At 46.0% G+C, this 20,280-nt stretch overlaps 1 protein-coding gene across 1 annotated transcript in view; it reads right to left on the bottom strand.

Moving 5' to 3' along the window:
* URAD (ureidoimidazoline (2-oxo-4-hydroxy-4-carboxy-5-) decarboxylase) overlaps nucleotides 1-20,280 on the bottom strand; it is a 446,631-nt gene that overhangs the window by 257,922 nt on the left and 168,429 nt on the right. The window lies entirely within an intron of this gene.

Genomic DNA, 20,280 nt, shown 5'->3' with positions numbered 1-20,280 from the left:
ACCTGACATACCACTCTCACCTGGAAAAAAAAAAAAAAGGGCACTCTGTACCCACAAAAAAATTACGCCCCATACATAGCTGTCCATGTCGCACACATGTCTGCTTGACATTGAAACAGTTAATTACAATTGGCTCTACAACAACTATTAATGTTGTCCTGACACCTCTCTCAGGGGTGAAAGGTTTCTAATGTCTCACCAAAATACATGGAAATGCACAGCTGTTGCTGCCAAATACATGGGCATCTATGGGCCTTACCTACATCCCTCCTGCAAATCCCACGCTTGTTTCCCTGTCTTACCCTCTTTGTGACCCCTTTTTCACCACTTTACTGTCACCCCTTTTTCTTTTCTTTCAAAGAAATTAGCGCGGGTGTGCGCTTGTGTTAGCGGAGCTCACCGCCAGTGCGCATGCGTGAGCTCCGCGCAGCGAAAGCAGACCTGGTTTAAAGTGCTTAAAAGTGCCTTTATGGCACTTTGATTGACAGGTGCTGTACTCAGTTTGAAAGTTTGCTAAGAAAAATAAATTCCCACTGTCACTCTCGAACCCAGGACCTTGGTAACATTAGTCTGTATGACCTACCACTAAGCCATGCCTGCTTTACAAGAACACACTGCTAAAATAAATATAACATGTAATAGTAGGAATCAGTATAAAGGCAATATAGGAGATGTACTATCTAAAGCATGTCAGGTAGAGTTTTAATGGCCAAATTACTGGATTCCCATACTAGTTCAGTGTGAACAGAAACAGCCCTGCTACCTGTTAGCTTGTACATAATAATGTAAGGTAATGTACATATGTGAAGGTATGTCTATCTACACATACATATGTATAAATATATATTAATACATATGAAATATAGCCGTAGGTCTCAGTAGCTATACACACTCACTACAGGAAACAGTGAACATAATTGCAGCAACCTGAATCTGCAACACAGCCTGACCCCTGTGTGACCTACTTACCCTTCTAACTGCTTAAAGGTGGCCTCAGCACTTTGATTGACAAGTCCTGTACTCAGTTTGAAAGTTTGCAAAGTAAAAAAAATTCCCACTGTCAGTCTCAAACCCAGGACCTTAGTAACATTAGTCTGTATGACCTACCACTAAGCCATGCCTGCTTTGCAAGAGCACAGTGCTAAAATAAATATAACATGTAATAGTAGGAATCAGTATAAAGGCAATATAGGAGATGTACTATCCAAAGCATGTCAGGTAGAGTTTTAATGGCCAAATTACTGGATTCCCATACTAGTTCAGTGTGAACAGAAACAGCCCTGCTACCTGTTAGCTTGTACATAATAATGTAAGGTAATGTACATATGTGAAGGTATGTATACCTACACATACATATATATAAATATATATTAATACATATGAAATATAGTTGTAGGTCTCAGTAGCCATACACACTCACTACAGGAAACAGTGAAGATATATGCAGCAACCAGAATCTGCAACACAGCCTGGCTCCTGTGAGACCTACTAAGCCCTTTAACTGCTTAAAGGTGCCTCCAGCACTTTGATTGATAGGCCCTATACTCAACTCAAAAGCAGAATATGAGCATACTAGTAGGCCCTACCACAAGACCATTGTAACACTAGTCTGTATGACCTACCACTAAGCCATGACTCTCATACAGGAATATAGTGCTAAATAAGTGGAACACGTAATAGTAGGAATGAAGATAAAGGCAATATAGTATGTCTACTACCCAAAGCATGTCATGCAGACTTTTATAGTCCCAATTACTGGGTTCCCATACTAGTGTAGTGTTAACAGAAACAGTCCTGCTAATTGTTAGCGTGTACCCAATAATGTCAACTAATGTACATATATGAAAGTATGTATATGTACACAGATATATATATATATATATATATAGCAATACATATGACATATAGTTGTAGGTGTCAGTATGCATACACACTCACTATAGGGAACAGGCAAGATAAATGCAGCAACCTGAATCTACAACACAGCATGAAGCATGGTAGATGTACTAACCTTCACACTCACAAAACACTGTCAACAGCATACCAGCATGGTCCACGCCCTACAATCTGAAAGGGCAACGCCTATCTCACATACCCTTTTATAGCAGTGTCCTGAAATCACAGTGAAACATGCAATCAGTACACACCCAGCTGCATGCAATTAGCAAATGCTGCCTTACAATTGGTGCAGAGGCCATCACATGGACCTATGCAGATACCTACAAAAGCAATGAGTACCCACACTACACTCATGCAATACATTCATTGCACAAAACCGACAGAGAAAGAGAGAGAGAGAGAGAGAGAGAGACAGAGAGAGAACAAAACAGAAATAAAGACAGCCAGCAGCAAAACCAGCAGCAGCAGCAGCAGCAGCAGCAGCAGCAGCAGCAGCAAACTTCAAGCAGCACCAGTGACACACCAACAGCTGCCACAAACACAGGTAATGCAAAGTAGCAGGTTAATCCTGTGTATACTGTGACACCTCCAAATGTATCATAGTTCACTATCTATAGGTATGTCCATGAGATAGGTTGTGTGTACATAGTCATGAAATATAAACATATGTAATATTGTTGTACATGTGGGCCATAACTAACACTTCCATAGCTTAGAACACAAGGCCAGTTGTGCATATGATGCAGTAGTTCCCAGGGTCAGTAGAGGTTCCTCCTCATTGGTGTGGGACCACTGTGTATGTATGGCACTGTTCAGGTACATATCCTGTAGTATGGCCAGGGATTAATATCAGTCTGTCATGTGGTGCTATGTCCTCCAGGGGTGAATGTAGCACACATCCAGGGATACCATTTCGTAACAGTGATAATATGTGTTCTGCAATGATGAGGGTGGCTCTCACCTGGACATGTGAGAGGATAGGGAGGTTACAGTCATCTGGGATAACTAATAACACGTGTGTAGGACAATGGGGGGGGTACCTGCACCTAAACTGTCTGCAACAATGTTGGCAATATCTGTGCATTTGGTGAATGTGAAGCATCTTAACACTGCAGACAACAGATGCCTTCCGTCATGTGAATCTGCCCTGTGCTGCAGTAGCCTCCTACTATTGTTATACAATATGCCTGTATCTGTAGTCCACTGGACAGGATTAATAAGTGGTGTGCAGTTGTTCTGGGTTAGATAACTGTGTGCACAGTACATGCAGTATGTGGGATGTCTGTGGTAAGCATATGCAAAGGTGCTGGCGGTGTGTGTTGTGGCTTCCACTGGCCCAGTGGGCTGCATGGATAGCATCACTGTCATAACTACTGAATAACTGTGTAATAACATGCATACATAGCAAGGTAGTGTACTGTGCTTGTGGTGTTGTTCAGATATGTATATCCAGGCTGAGTAATGTGTGTCCACATCACAGGGTTGGATGGCAGCACACATCCAGTATGTATGGATGAACACCCAGAATGTGTCAGACGTGTCACCTGTGCAGAAGTATCTGGCCATTACCTGTGCATCCCCACAACACACACACATGCAACATATGGCAGATGTACTATAGCAGTACACACATGTTCATAGGTTCATACTAGGCTATCTGCCTGAGGGGCATTTACAAGCCTAGCCCATCGTTTTGTGGCTTACACCACCCCTTTAGTATGGGGAACCATACCCATTATTTTGCTGTGCCTCTGTCGAGCAGTGACACGGAGGTAATCCCTGGGGTATATCTGCGATCTCCCATCCATTGGTCAAGATTTCTCTTGAACAAGGCCAGCGAGTGCTCTGCCTCACATATACGTGATTTTGTGATTTTTGTTCCACAGCATAGGGAGTCTTTGGGTGATGAATCTATCCCTCCAGCATGTCCTATTAATAGCCGTGTCGAGGTTTAAGTCTCCGCCCTTGTGGCTCTGATGGATCTAGGTTTTTAGGTGAAGCATATTCATCAAATCTGGGTTTGACATGGCCTTGTATGTTGGGCAAAGGTCACCTCTGAGCAAGCGGTGGCGACTGAATAGAACATACATGGACATGCTGGAGGGCAAATTCTAACTGAGAGGCTCCCTTCACTCTGTAATGAGCTCGAACAGTTGAGAATGAACAGTTCATAGGTTCATACTAGGCTATTTGCCCTAGGGCATTGGTAAGCCTAGTAGAATGTGTTTGTCTTTTGCCACCCAATCACAAGTTATGCTGCTATGCCCTTGTCCGACTTTAGTATACTTTGCCTCTAACAGCGACATAGAAGTGATACCTGGGGTACAACTATGATCTCCATCCACTCATCCAGATTCCTATGGAAGAGAGTCAATGAGGGACTCTGCCTAACCAGTAGTGTGAGCTCATTACAGAGTGAAGGGAGCCTCGGTTAGGAATATGCCCCTCCAGCATGTCCATGTATGTCAGTGCTGAGGTCCAGCTCTCCTGAGCATGTGGCTGTATGGGACTCTGATTGCCTGAGGTGCATCACGTTCATTACTGCTAGGTAGGACATGGCTGTATATGGCATGCACAGATTGCCTCTGAACAGGCAGTATGCCACTGAGTCCAGCTGGATTCACTTTACCTGGGCAGCATATGACATCTGTGAGCCATTGCATCCCCTTGATGATGTACTGTTGTCCTGTACCAGTTGCTGTAGGTGTCTGGTTAGGTACATCCCAAAAGGTGCATTGTACACAATTATAGGCCTGATGATGGATGAGTACAGAGGCACAATGACCTCCCTGCCATACATGTGAATCAGTCATGATTAGCTGGGCTATATAACATGTCTGTCAATCCACGTTGGCCATGTGGTAGACAAATGACAGACCGCTACCATGTTTCTTCCCAGGTCCCCAACTACATCTTCTGTACTCAATGGCCTAACACCTATGTTGTACTGTGCCACCAATGTGGGCGTGGGAATCTGCATTGAATACTGATACTCCCCTCCCTTGTTCAAGTGTTGTGGCCGACAAGAATGGTAACAGCTATAACGTGGTAGTACTGGTGTGCTCCTGTGAAACCTGAAACAGGTTCCTGTTACTGCACAGATATCGATGTCCAGAATGCTAGGTAGGGTTTTGGGTGCGTGCATCCTTGGGTCTAGACGTCCAGTGTTGAGTAGCATCACTCTTACTTCCTCATCCTTTGTGATACAAATGGATGGTTTTTTGCTTATGAGCCTTGCCTAATACAGACACTATGGGTGTAGCAGGAGGCTCCGCCAAATGTCAATAGGACTGTGGTGACAGGTGCAAGCTGTCCCTAGCAAAACATACCACCCCAAGATGGCAGGCATTGGCACACCTGTGAATGACACCAGTATGTCAGTCAATTGTTGGAAGGGATCATCGTGCCTTGATATTGTGGCATTGTTCTAGGTGAGGGTAGGATGCTACTCAAGGTCAGGGTCAAACTGTCTCGGGCTACGTGCACAGAGAGCTCTGTAATGTCTCATGTCATGTAGTCCAGGGAGGAATGTGTCAGGCCATTCACAGCAGCATGGACATTGACTGAGTCATACTTGTACCTGCCTTGGGGTTACCTGACTGTTTGTGTTATGTGGCAGTTCATAGTGCCTGACAGGCTGCACACTGTGACCCTCACCTCGTTAAGCCTGGTGAACGTGATGTGAGTGTGCCTGATGATAGAGGCACCTAGTACAGGTGTATGAGGTGTGTTGTTAACTGTTAATGGCTGTGAGTGTTCAGCACATTGGCTTTGTGTGATATGTGTTGCACATGTTCGTTTATGTGGTAGTGGTTGCCTGGATGTCTGCTTAGGAGGTCTCTGCTGCATAGGCAGAGCTGTGGTCTGAGCCTACAAGTATGATCATGTGTGATCATGTGTTAGGTCCGCTGTTGTGGTAGGTCTACGTGAGACTGGAAGTGTAGTGAGTGATCCCCTTTGCCACGTGACTGGTTATGGCGGTATTGAGTAGACAGAGCCTAGCCTCCAGTCTGATATATGGTTGCATCACTCGCATGAGTTTGAATTTGTTGTTAGGAGGAGGGGGTTGTCTGTGTACATGCATCTGTTCTAACATTGTCTCTGGAGTACCACACTCACCAGCTGGACTGAGGAGGGAACTGACAACTGACCTCTGGACATGCTAGAATACTATTGTGAACTCTGTAATCACTAATGATTGAAAACAAGGTCCAGTGGGGAGTGAGGGTGTACTGACATTACCTACAACTGCTGACTGATATAAAAGCGTCAGTGAGCAAATGCCAGGTAACCTAAGTGCAATGTGTCACAATGAAGTAAATGCAACAATGACAAGCAGTCACTTGCTGTCATGTGTAACATGGAAATGCGTACAGTAAGAAATGCAGATAACAGTAGTGAGTCACAGATGTGTTGCAAAGATGTGTACTATGTGGAAGTAGCATACCAGTGAAATAACAAGCTAACAGATAACAAGCATATAAACAAAGGTAGATGCAGGAGGCCTGGATGTAGTGTTTGCTACAACAAACAAGGTGTAGCAATGTCAGTAAGATACAGCTCAGATATGCAGGCACTATAAACCTGAAACCAGATGTCCCCAGCTATGAATGGCAGAGTACAGCCTATTGTCACACATGAGTGCAGACCACAAACCTCGTTAATGTTAAATAACTGGCCTGAAGGCCAACTGCCCATACCAGAAGTAATACACTTGTACACTGGGCCCACAATCAGCAGTTCCCAACTTCAATGGATGAAAGATATGTGTCCTGCCACCACAGTGCTTGCCACCAACCTCCCTAATGTAAAACAACTGGTCTGAAGGCCAAGTACTTAGTACAAATGACATAGAATGATAGCTACACTGTAATCAGGTTTTAACCAATCAGTAATAAGTAGAAGTTAACACTACCTGTATAGAATGTGTACCATGTATTGTTGAGATACTATGCTGATAACCTGTTTGTGTACCTTTCCAGATAGACATGGCACCTAAACGGAATCCTGCCTACTCTGCTGCAGAGGATGGCGTGATCCACCAGAGCCTGGTGCGTGACTATGCCATCCTGTTCTCACGCACCACCCAGAATCAGCAGGAGAGGTCTGCACTGTGGCAAAACCTTGTTAGCAGGATAAATGATGTTGGCATGCATGATAGGACATATGAGCAGGTGAGACATCACTGCAGTGATTTGATAAGAAATGTCCGCCAGCGTGCTGCAGATATCCGCAGGCAACAGGCTGCCACAGGTGGGGGGGTGTCCACACATCCCCCTCTCACCAGACAGGAGGGGCTACTGCTAAGTGTTGTGGATCCAGCCCCAGAACAACAGCAACCATCATGCATCCTGATGGAGGTTGGATCCACACAGCAGCAAGACAGCGAGTGTGCAGGTAAGATGCCATATTCATTTATTGTTATTACTTTTACATTTGTTGACCCAGATAGTCTAGCTGGATATAAGTTCATTTTCAGTAGAGGCCTGTGGAGAAAAGCTCCACACTTAGCGTAATAAAGGCAGACAGACAAGTTGTCATTACAGACAGCCAACATAATAGAATTGTACACCAGCCTGTTAATTAAATCAACATACATGTAAGGAAGTCAAACAGTTTAGAGTCATACACAATGTACCGTTGGTTTCAAAGCAATCCTACCTAAAGCATAATGGTTATGCAATAAGGCAAAAGCCATATACATAATAGTTAGGGCTCAGAAGGGTAGAGAAGTAGAAGGAGTATGACAGATACAATGATATGGAAGAGGCAGGAGTCAAGAAGGGAAGTGAGGAAAAGAAGGAAGACAGTCAAGAGGAGGTGGGAGGGATGGGAGAAGTAGGTCAGAGCATAGAAGGACATCAAGGTGAAAGAAACAGGGTAGAAGCTAGTTTCTATGCACAATGAGGGGTTAAGGGTGAAGAGAGGGTAGGGAGAGGGACGTTAGCCTGAACTCCAAGAAGAACAAAGCCAGTGGTTTTGGAAGTACACTTTGAGTTGACGTTTGAAGAGAGGTAAGGGTGAGATTAGAGTTAACTCCTGGTATGTACATATGACTGTTCTGTACGCTGTTACTTCATGCACGCATAAGGTGTGCATGTGGTATGTATCTGTCATCATGATATATATACAGACATGATGTGCAGCTGATGTGTATAAGGGAACTAGTGTACTACTGTACTGTATCATGTGCAAAATGAATGGCACACATGTGCCCACTGACATTACTCTCTTCACACTTCCAGGTCCCTCCCATGTAGCAATGAGGCAGGCCATACATGCTGGTGAGTCTTTTTAAAATTATCTGTAAAACAATTTATAAAACTAGGAAGAGTAGTGTAACTCTGTAGTAGACATGCTGGTGACTGTGTTCACAATAACTGTAATTGACAGGTAGTAAATTGAGTAGTGTAACACGGTACTGATGTGTGTGTTTACTGTGGGGTGTGCATGTGTGCAAGTGTGCCTGTGCCCAAGTGTGCATGTGTGTTAGTGTCCATGAGTGCATGTGTCCATTTCTGAATGTGTGCATTAGTATTGAAGTGCATCTCTTTCAAATATGTATTGAGACTGTAATCTGTGTTCCATGTTTTCCTCCCGTAGGTTCTGGTGCTGCTCTGGTGACCTGCAGCAGGGAACCTGAATCTTGTGCCCCAGGTACTGATGATGATGAAATGTCTGTAATGGTGCAGGAAGGTGTGTCTGGGTCTGCCATTGGTCAGCCAATTGACAGTGCACAGCTTTCAACCCCTGTCAATGCGCACAGTCATCCTGCCGTTACATCCTTTGTCACCATTGTCCCTAGGTGATGGACAGTCAGCAGTGGGCATAGATCAGGGTAATGTGGTACCTGTGGTACATGCATCCTCACAAGGCAGCCATGTGCAGAGGCCTCCAATGGTACCACGCAGACAGTCGCCCATGGGTTCTCGTAGGGGCATCCGTGGCCGTACTGCCTCTGGCCGGCGTGCCCAGGAGGTATGTCAACCTCCACTATGTTTAGAACTGTCATGCAGGCACAGGCACGTATGGAAAGGTACACCAGACAGGGTCTGAGGGAGCTGAGAGCATGTCGCATAGCCATGACAGACGGCATGCATGATGTTGCGAATGCTATCCGTAACTTCACAGATGTCGTTGACAGACGTTGTGGGGGCATAGAACAGCTGCTCCACAACCAGATGTCCATGGGCCAGGGCGATGGTGTGCGTTTGCAAAGTCGACGTGGCCGTATGCCAGCAAGAGCACCAGCTGGCAGTGGCCGCGGACGACAACGGGCCCACTCGCGCACCTCAAGTGCCAGCACCAGCCCCAGCAATGCTGGGTCTGTGCTGTCATCCAGACGCCCCAGGAGACCATGTGCACGTGGCTCTGGACAGTCCCAACAGGGAACTGTGCCCAGTCAACACACCCCTGCTTCCGATGACAGTACCCAGTCTGGGTTAGTACCGGATACGGCCCGTAGCACCCCTGCCAGGCACAGGTACCGTGTCCGTGCCCACAGACACTGATCTGGATGACCTGACAGGTGCAGTCTGTGGCTGTCCACAAAATCCTGTACATGGCAGCCATTATGTGGGACTGTGTGCGTGCTTACACACATGCAGAAACCTGGAAACCTAACACCTAGGGCAAACACATACACACACACACTGCACCAACAACGGTCCACCCTGTACTGCTGCCCCTCACAAACACACATACACACACATGTCAATTGGTGTTACCAGTGGCGGCTTGGGCATACCTAACCCACACCCTGTGCATATGATGACACTGTGCCACCTCCTGCATACTACAACATCGGTGCAGGTAAAGGTAAACACGTTGCTGATGCACAGGGTGACTACATAGATGTGTATAAGTAGTAACATGTTGGTAACTGTTGACTGTTGCAGTATAAATGTGTGTATATCCCAGCAGTCCTGCTGCAGTAACTGTATGAATGTCCTCAATTGTTATCTGCACCCATACTACTTAACAAAGTGTACCAGCTGCACACCATCACATGCTAACATTGACTATGGCAATGCGCATCTTGTGCTGTTATGTAGATTCAGCTACATGTATCTGTTCTGTCACACATGCATTTATACACACCCTGCTACCCGCACACATGCACACACTCACCTGCCATTCCCATTATTTATCACCCTACACGAGTAGCTGTTGATACATGACAGGTACACATTTCAGAAGTGCACTATGTTGTTTACTACTGGCATCTCCTTCTCTACCTGTACTCACAGGGTTCAGGCAACCTCATCAGTTGGAAGATGTAATGTGCATCAGGTACTGTAGTACCCTGATTGCCACAGCAAACATGTTTCCCATACGGAAATGCACACACAGACACATCCCACATCCACACACTTGCCACATTCAGGCTTCAGAACACTATCTAGGTATATTCGGGTACATGTGCGTGTTACAGTAGCATGTAACACTATACTGAGTACTGGCAGTTAGTTGTCTGTTGTCATGTTGTCTGTACAGAATAAAAGAATTGTTTGATTATCCTACTCCGTTTTGTGGACATTACTGAAGTGTTACCTTACATGTGCTATCAGTACCACCACCTTCTGTTTTGTAGTTTTGTTTGTATAGGGTGCTATCAACATCACTGCTTGTTAAGGGTAATGACCACCCTGCAGTGCATAGCCCCATGTGGCAAAAGCCACATCCCACCCCATCATTGTGCACACACACTAACCCCACCAACAGTAAAACACATACTTTCCATTTGCAAGATTCAAACCCATACCTAACTGTGCAATGACAGTAGAAACAGACACATTAGCAGAGTGTGCTATTTGCAGTAGTTAGAGAAATCCTTACTAATGCTGTACTTAGAGGGTGCTGACATCATCTGTGTGTAGGAGGAGGGATGTGCACCCTGTAGTGTGTTCTCCCAGTTGGCAAAAGGCAGTTAACCCTCCCAGCATAGTGCACACACATAAACCACACTCATACATTCCCTTTGCAGGATTCAAACCCCTACCTAACTATGTTATGACACTGAAGAAAGACGCATTAGCAGAGTGCGCTATGCAAATTATTTGAAGGCTTTACTACAGGTGATATAGTTATACAGTCCTGACATCATCACTGTTTCAAAAGGGGGATCTGCATCCTGTACCATACTGTCACGGTTGCTAATAGGGACATTTCCCACACACACACATCGATGTGTTGGTGGTTTGCATATGTGGGGGATCCAGAACTCCAGTGTGATTAGTATATGGTTTGATTGCAACAATGAGGGATATACTCCCAGTGGTGAGCAGTTTGTACTCATGTTTGTAAAGATCAGCTCTACTATATCTGCCCCTCTTGTGGGAAGGTTGGTTACCTGTTCCATAGCCAAAGAATGTCCGATCAATGGGAACCTTAGAGCTTGGGTATTGTGGCTTGTGTAATGTTCACAGTCTATGTTTGGGTAGCTGGCATCACCCAGTATGATGGTGTTTGCAGAGTAATCTAAACTCTCCTGTGTCAGCATGAAGGCTGTGTGGGAGACCTGAGTTTGAGAGGGTGCTGTAAGAGCTCCTCTGTGTCTCTTTCCATGTGGTCCAGGGAGGTGCGTCCCAACAGGTAGCTGACTGTGACCCTCCCTTGCTCTGTCTGGAGGCGGCATGTCTGTCAACAGCTCATGTCAAGCAAGTGCACACCCCTCATAAATGATGTGGAAACCTTCAAAGGCCCAAGGCCTGTTGAAAATATGGACCAGACTGCAGATACCTGTATAGAGTCATTCTGTGGACACATTCAGGAATGCATGGATCATGAAGCCACATATGAAAGCATGACCCAATTCTCCAAAGGCAGATGTCCTGGGCGGACACCAGCCATAAACACACTATACAATAGAAGGATGGCGCCACTACATGATACAACAACCTCCCAAAATGTGAAGGCACCACTGATGAGTATTGGATGACAACTACAGGCACCCATATGATTGTCTAAGGCCATCTTTGAGAGAGGATTCCACAAGCCACTGAGGATAATCACAAGGCTGCCTGTAGTTATGTTAGTAACCTGAGTGGTACTACCCAGATATGCTCAGAGGTAATACAATATGTCACACAAAATATAAAACACACAGACATTGCCATCATCCTAGTGGACAGGTTCAATGCTGCCTTCTCTCCCCACCACACCAAAGGGAACATATGTCTCGCAGCACAGTGCTTCCCCCCCTGACATCACAGATGCTCAGGTAAGAGATGCCCTTCCCAAAGCAATAAACACTGCATCAATGGGACCAGACAGTGTCCCAGGCTGTGTCCTACATGAACCACAAGAAGAGCTACACCCAGACATAACACCACTGTTCAATCCCAGCCTTAATACACGATATGTGGCCAGAGAGTGGCATACAGCAACAGTGGTCCCTCAACATGCAGGTGGTGCTGTCACGGATCCTGGACACTACTTGCCCCATATGTCTGACTAGCTTTGTCTGCAAAGCTATGGCAAGGATCATCATGAACCTCACATATCTAGATATTGTGGACCTACAGACATGTCACCATACACAGTTTGGCTTTGTCAATGGCAAATCCTGCCTATCAAACCTGTTTGCTTTGTTTGAAACAGTCACCAAGGCCACTGTCAAGGGGTAGGAGGTCCACACAGCCTACCTGGACCTTGCATAAGCCTTGGATACAATACCCCACTTGTGCATTCTAGGAAAGCTCACCAGTGTACATAATAACCCCTATGTCACTATGGGTATTGCACAGTGGCTCAAGGGCAGAACACACATGGTAGAATTGCTGGAGCCATGTCAGCCTCCAACCTGGTACAAGTGGTGTCCCACAAGGCACAGCCCTAGGAGCTGTCATGTTCATTATATATTTGTCATAGGTACAGGCCATCATGGAAGTACTGTGGCTCAGCAAGTCGCAGGTGACTGCAGACCAAACACCATAATCAACTCAACAGCTAACACACGCATCCTCCAAATGGGACTCTTGCAAACACACGACTTGTGCCACAGCCATGGCCTCAACGTGAATGACAGAAAGAGTATAGTCATCCCTTTGTCAAACACTAAGTGACCACAATGTACCACATATGTGTTAATCCAGTAAGTGCAGACCAAGGAATTATGGACCTTGGGGTATGCAGGTTGATAGCATTCTACCATTTGACAACAACATGGACAAAGTGGTTAGGTAAGCATGTTATATGGGCCACATCATCATGGGATCCACATGTAGGCCAGGGGAGGACATTGTGCCCCTTTACTCATCCCTCATCATGCCCATAATTGACTATGATGAACCTGTCGGCATGCACCTTACCAGACACCTGCAGCAACTGGGGCTACCACATATGTACCTCAGCAAGGGGATCAAAGTGCTCAAACAGATGCCACATACTGACTGGTTAAAGTAGCAGCAGCTCTACTCAGTGACATACTGCCTCTTCATAGGCAATCTGTGCCTGACATAGAAGGCCAGGTCATACCCTCACGTAATGGCCATGCTGCATCTCAGAATATCCAGATCCCACCAGGATACACGCTGGAAATACTTGAACCTCAGGAGTGATATACATAGGACATGGTGGAGGGGCACATTCACAACTCAGAGGCTCCCTTCATTCCTGATTATTATCCCAATAGAGGTTAGGCAGACTGACTCAGTGACTATCTTCAAGAGCGATATTAATGACTGGATGTGACATTGTAGGGTTACCCTGGGTATCACTTATGTGTCACTGTGAGAAAGAGGCACAGTATACTAACCTTGGAAAAGGGCATAGCAAGACAGATTCACAATGCATGTAGACTTTATGCCCCAGACCAGGTGTGCATCCCTCACTACTAGGCTGATAGCATCTACATCTCACACTGTATATACACATCCCACATGCAGCATCTGCACAGAAGACCACGGTCATAATGTTACCCTGTGCAAATACCATGTATTCACATGTGGCAGGCATCACACATGGTAACTATTGAAAGTCACAGGTACATATGTGTATTTGGCACACACATACAGCATGTGTTCATTGCCATAACCAGTGTAATCAATGTCATGCATTATTGTGAGGGACAACCCACACACATGGGCATTCTGTGTGTGCACAACACACATGGCATGTCTGTAATCAAAAGCCATACATAATTGTGATATCATTTAGAAAGGGGTATGTGCATCCTGTAGTGTGTTTTCACAGTTGCCAAAAGGGATATAGCAATCATACACACTTACCCCCCTTCACACACACTTGCCATCTGCTGGATTCAAACCCCTACCTAGCTATGTTAAGACACTACAGCCGGACGCATTAGCACAGCGCGCTATTCGCATTATTGGGGGATTTCTTTTCCCCTGATATACTTATAGGGTTCTGACATCATCAGAGTCTAGAAAGTGGAGTGATCATCCTGTGGTGTGTTTTCCCAGTTGCCAAAAGGGATGTTTCTTTCATACACACTTACACTTTCCCCCCCTTCACACACACTTGCCGAATTCAAACCCCTACCTAACTATGTTATGACACTACAGACGGACGCATTAGCACGGCGCGCTATTCGGATTACTGATAGAATCCTTTTCTCCAATATACTTATAGGGTGCTGACATCATCAGAGTCTAGAAAGTGGAATGATCATCCTGTGGTGTGTTTTCCCAGTTGCCAAAAGGGATGTTTCTTTCATACACACACACCCCCCTTAACACACTTGCCACCTGTTGGATTCAAACCCCCTCCCTAACTATGTTATGACACTAGAGACGGACGCATTAGCGCAGCACGCTATTCGCATTACTGGGGATTTTCCTTTCCCCTGATATACTTATAGGGTGCTGACATCATCAGAGTTTAGAAAGTGGAATGATCATCCTGTGGTGTGTTTTCCCAGTTGCCAAAAGGTATGTTTCTTTCATACACACTTACCCCCCTTCACACACTTGCCACCTGCTGGATTCAAACCCCTACCTAACTATGTTATGACACTAGAGACGGACGCATTAGCACAGCGCGCTACTCGCATTACTGGGGAATTTCCTTTCCCCTGATATACTTATAGGGTGCTGACATCATCAGAGTTTAGAAAGTGGAATGATCATCCTGTGGTGTGTTTTCCCCAGTTGCCAAAAGGGATGTTTCTTTCATACACACTTACACCCCTTCACACACACTTGCCACCTGCTGGATTCAAACCCCTACCCAGCTATGTTATGACACTAGAAACAGACGCATTAGCACGGCGCGCTATTCAGATTACTGAGAGAATCCTTTTCTCCAATATACTTATAGGGTGCTGACATCATCAGAGTCTAGAAAGTGGAATGATCATCCTGTGGTGTGTTTTCCCAGTTGCCAAAAGGGATGTTTCTTTCATACACTTACACACACACTTACCCCCCTTCACACACACTTGCCACCTGCTGGATTCAAACCCCTACCTAACTATGTTATGACACTAGAGACGGACGCATTAGCGCAGCGCGCTATTCGGATTATTGAGAGAATCCTTTTCTCCAATATACTTATAGGGTGCTTACATGATCAGTGTCTAGAAAGGGGGATGAGCATCCTCTGGTGTGTTTTCACATTTGCTAGGGGTAACATTTGGACCAAGTGTGTGAGCATGCCCAGTTCAGCCTTCCCGTGGCATGTTGTGTGAAAGATGTCTCATTTATCTAAGTGTGTGAGCATGCCCAGTGTGGGCTTTACATATGTTGAACTCTGCAGCCCATCACATTTGTGGATGAGTGTGACCTTCAACAAATACCTGAAGTTTATGGTTGTGTGTTCTGTGCCATGTTGTGTAGTTACTGTCCAATGCTTTTGTGTGAACAAAACAGGGAGTATACTGTGCCTGCAGGTTTTGCATGGGATACTTTGCACACAATTGTCAACATCCGTTCATACTGACCTAACACTGTAGCACTGTCTAGTGTAGTGTTCCAGTACTTTCACTGTGGTGGTCAGTATCCTGGGCTTTAGTCCTATCACTGCTTTACATTTCCATAGTGTGCACAACAGCCTGGTTAGGGTCCAGTTGTGCACATCTGCACAAAGGCAGTGCCTCTACAGACCCTGTTAATTGCTGCCCCATAAGCTTAACAAGTGTAGTCTGCAAATCTATGGAGAGGATCATAATTGAGCTCATAAACAAAGATATAGGGGACATGCAGACATTGTACCCATCCCATTTTGGCTTGGTCAGGGGCAGATCATGCCTTTTGTACTGGGTTGACATCTTCAAATTGGTCACTTAGGCCATTGTTGGGGAAAGGCAGTCCATACAGCCTACCTTGGCCTTGCAAACACTTTCAACACAATACCCCACTCAGGTATTGTGGAAAACCCTAACAACTGAAATGTAAACCCATATGTCACAAGATGGGTTGCAAACTGGCTTAAGGACGGGACCCACAGGGTTAGAGTTGCTGGCACTATGTTAGACTCCAGGCTGGTCACAGGTGGTGTCACACAGGGCTCAGTCCTTGGCCCCATTGTTTGTCATGTACTTCCCAGAAGTACAGGCCAACATGGGAGGACTTTGGATGACAATGTTAGCAGATGACTGCACACTGGGCACCATAGTAGACAGTGCATCACACACAGATATCCTTCAGAAGGGACTCACAGTAACTGATAGCTGGTGCCAGGGCCATGGCCTGAAGTCAGAGTGCACAACATGTGTAGACATACCCTTCAGGAAAAGCAAGGTGACCCCAAGCTACCATATAGGTGGCAATCCTCTAAGCACAGAGGAGGTTATCATGGACCTGGGGACCCAGGTTAACAGTCGCCATTCTTCTGAGACTCACATTGCTAAAGTGGCTAGGAAGACCTTCTACATTGCCCACCTGATCAGGCTGGGATTCACATCCAGATCTAGTGGGTCATTGTTCCCCTGTACTCTTCACTTATCAGACCAGTGATCAAGTCGAATGCCCTATTCTGGCTGTATCTCACACAACACCTGCAGCAATTGGAGACGCCCTGACTGTCCCCCACCTAAAGGATCAAGGAACCCCAACAGCTGTCATATGCTGCCAGATTGACGACACTCACACTCTATTCACTCACATACCGTCTGCTTAGAGGTGACATGTGCCTGACATGCGAGGCCATGTCCAAACAGAGATTAATGGGCATGCTCCACCTCAGACTCAGAAGATCCACCTGAACCACTAGTGCAGGTGACTTACACCTTAGCAGGGATGTATATTGGACATGTTGGAGGGATGGAGTTATCACTCAGAGACTCCCTATGCTGTGGAATACAATCCTGGTCCATTTGAGGCAGAGCACCTTGCTGGCTGTGTTCAAGAGGTATCTTGACCTAATGCTAGTCGGAGAATGTGTTTGTCCATCAACACATTGTAAGCGTAGTTCGACATGTCATATGTCTTGTTTAGTATACTGTGCCTCTGTCTACCTGTGACATAACATTGATACCCAGGGTAAACCTCCCATCTCCCATCCACTCATTAGGATTCCTGTTGAGGGTACTCAACCAGTGTCTCTATGGACAACCTGTACTGGTAGTTTACTCATGTGTGGGGTGGCTTCTGTGTTTTGGATAATGCAGTACAGCCTGTCCTATATATGTCAGTGCTGGGGTTCAGGTCCCTCATGTGCATAGCTCCCTGCCATTCAGATTGTACAAGGTGCAGCATGTGCATTGAGTCCAGCTTGGACATGGCTTTCTACATCAGGCACAGCTTGCATCTGGGTGGACAGCATGGCAGTGTGTGGAGCTGCACTCTGTTTAATCAGACTACACATTACATGTGTTCCAGCTCTGTCATACTCCTAGCGAGGTACTGTTGTGGACTTTACAAGTGCTGGATGTGTGTGCATGAGGTACACCCCACAGGGGCTGTTGTGGTCATTTCTAATGCTGATGAAAGACAACTGCAGAACCAGAATGACCTCCCCTTAGCTAGATGTCAGACAGCATGGACCATACAATCACAACTGAAAACAGGACCCTCTCCACAAAGGGAAAGTGTCCTGTCTGGTGGACCCCAGCCATAAACAAACTGTATGACAGATGAGGGTTACTAATGCAAGACAGAGCTACATCTCCAAAAGGGAAGACAGCTGTGATCAGCACTAGTAGAAAGCTACATTACCTCATAAAGACATGCAAGGTCAACTTGGGGACATAAATCACCAAAGACAATGAAGGTAACCACACTGCTTTCTTCAGTTATGTCAGACACCTGGTTGTGAACCCTCGGATATGCTCAGAGTTGGTACACAACAACATATATCCCAGTGACCTGACAGATATTGGCAACATTCCGGCGAACAGCTTCAGTGCGATTTACCCCCTCCCTCACCCCCAAAACAAGATAGTTATCACTGCTGTATGTAACCTCACTGTCATCTTGGATGTCCATGTGAGAGCCACACTCAGCAAAGACAAGTACACAGCATCCATGGGACCTGCTGGTATCTCCAGTTGCATGCTATGTGAACTCCAGAAGGGGCTGGACCCATATATACAACTGCTATTTAACCTTAGTCTTGCTACAGGATATGTACCTGAACACTGGCATATGGCAACAGTGGTCCCACTCCACAAGGGGAATGCCTCCACAGACCATGGCAACTACCACCACACAGGCTTAACCAGCCTTGTCTGCAAAGATATGGGAGGAGTCATGGAGCTCTTACACAGACACATTACTGACCTACGGACCCTTGTTCCCACCTAGTTCAGCTTTGTACAGGGCAGATCCTGCCTTTTGCACCTTTGCACCCGAAAAGTACCTACCATGAAGATCAGGGTTCTTCAACACATGTCATATGCTTCCAGAATAGAGGAAGTCCAGCTTTGTTCAGTGTCATACCGCATACTTACAGGTGACCTATGCCTGACATACAAGACCATGTCCAATCAGGATTTGGTGGACATACTCCACTGCAAGCAATCCAAATACACCAGAGCCATGAGAGCTGAGTATTTGAACCTCAGCACATACATGTATAGGACATGCTGGAGGGACAGAGTCATAACTCAGAGGCATCTCACACTCTAGCAGAGTATCCCAGTTCATGTTTGACAGAGTCCCTCACTGACTCTCTTCAGGAGACATCTGGACAACTGCATATGAGACGGAGGCACAGACTAGACAGAGATACAGTCATGTTATTCAATTACGTAAGGGGGTCATAATGTGTCACTACTAAGTCAGAGGCACAATATTCAGAATCTATTCTGTACACTTATTACCACTATAAGGGGTGGCAATAGCCACATCACTATGGCTAGGCTTATACATGCACTAGGGCAGATAGCCTAGTAGTACACTATGACACTATGAAACACCGATGTATGTATAGCTATTGTCAATCAAACAGTATGATGTGGCTTGGGGGGCTTGATATCTCCCTGTATTCCAACATTGTTTTGTCTATTCCTTCTAGCATGTCTAGGGATTAGTTGCTAGTGTCCTCTCCTGCTCAGCTGGTGAACCTGGGAATATTGAGGCACTGTTACAGTTGCCTCATGTACACTGACAACCCTCTCCTTCTGCCATAAAACACACATACATGTGAGAGATGCAACTATATAGCCAAAGTGGAGGCTGAGCTCTCTCAACATAGGACTAGCAAGACCAAATAGAGGGTGAAGGTAACCACACACACATCTTTAATCCAGTCTCACATGGCACTGTCACAACTTAAGATCATACACATAGACACACAGAGACACTCTCGGAGGCTCTGATCAGAAGTCTACCAGAATGGCGGTGGCCACCACAGCAGACACTCACACAACTGCCTCCACAGGGCACAGCACATGCAACACATTGACCACAGAGTTGGTGTGCCAAACAGTCACAGCCCTTAAGGCCAAACACAATGCCGGACACACTTGTCATAGGTGACTCCATAGTCAGACACACTGATGTCCCACTCACCAGATCAGGTACAGAGGAGGTCACAGTAAGCTGCCTATCGGGCACTGGAATCCACCACATAATGCAAGCACTCAGGTCACTAAACTGCAAGTACAGGTCTGACCCAGTCATAATCCATGCTGGTGTGAACGACCTGAGATGTACCTCCCTGGACTACATGGAAAGAGACATAGAGGATCCCTCTGATTATGTAGGCCAGGCAGGTATGACCCTGACCTTGACAGTATCCTACCTTCACCAAGTATGATGCCACATAAACAGAGACAAGATGATCAGCTGTAGTATTTTGCTTAGACTATGGTGTCATTCTAAGGGGTCCAATGTCTGTCTGCCTGGGATGACATGCTGGACAGGCCACGGTGATTTGCAAGGGACGGCTTGCACCTGTCACCCTGGGCTTCCGGATTTCAGATGATGCTCTTGCCACCCCATTGTGCCTTTTTATGCAAGATTCAGATTCTACACC

The sequence above is a fragment of the Protopterus annectens genome, chromosome 5.part1 (assembly GCF_019279795.1).
Source record: "Protopterus annectens isolate FY-2018-M chromosome 5.part1, PAN1.0, whole genome shotgun sequence".
NCBI classification, from domain to species: domain Eukaryota; kingdom Metazoa; phylum Chordata; order Ceratodontiformes; family Protopteridae; genus Protopterus; species Protopterus annectens.
This window is presented reverse-complemented; position numbering and strand designations above follow the sequence as displayed.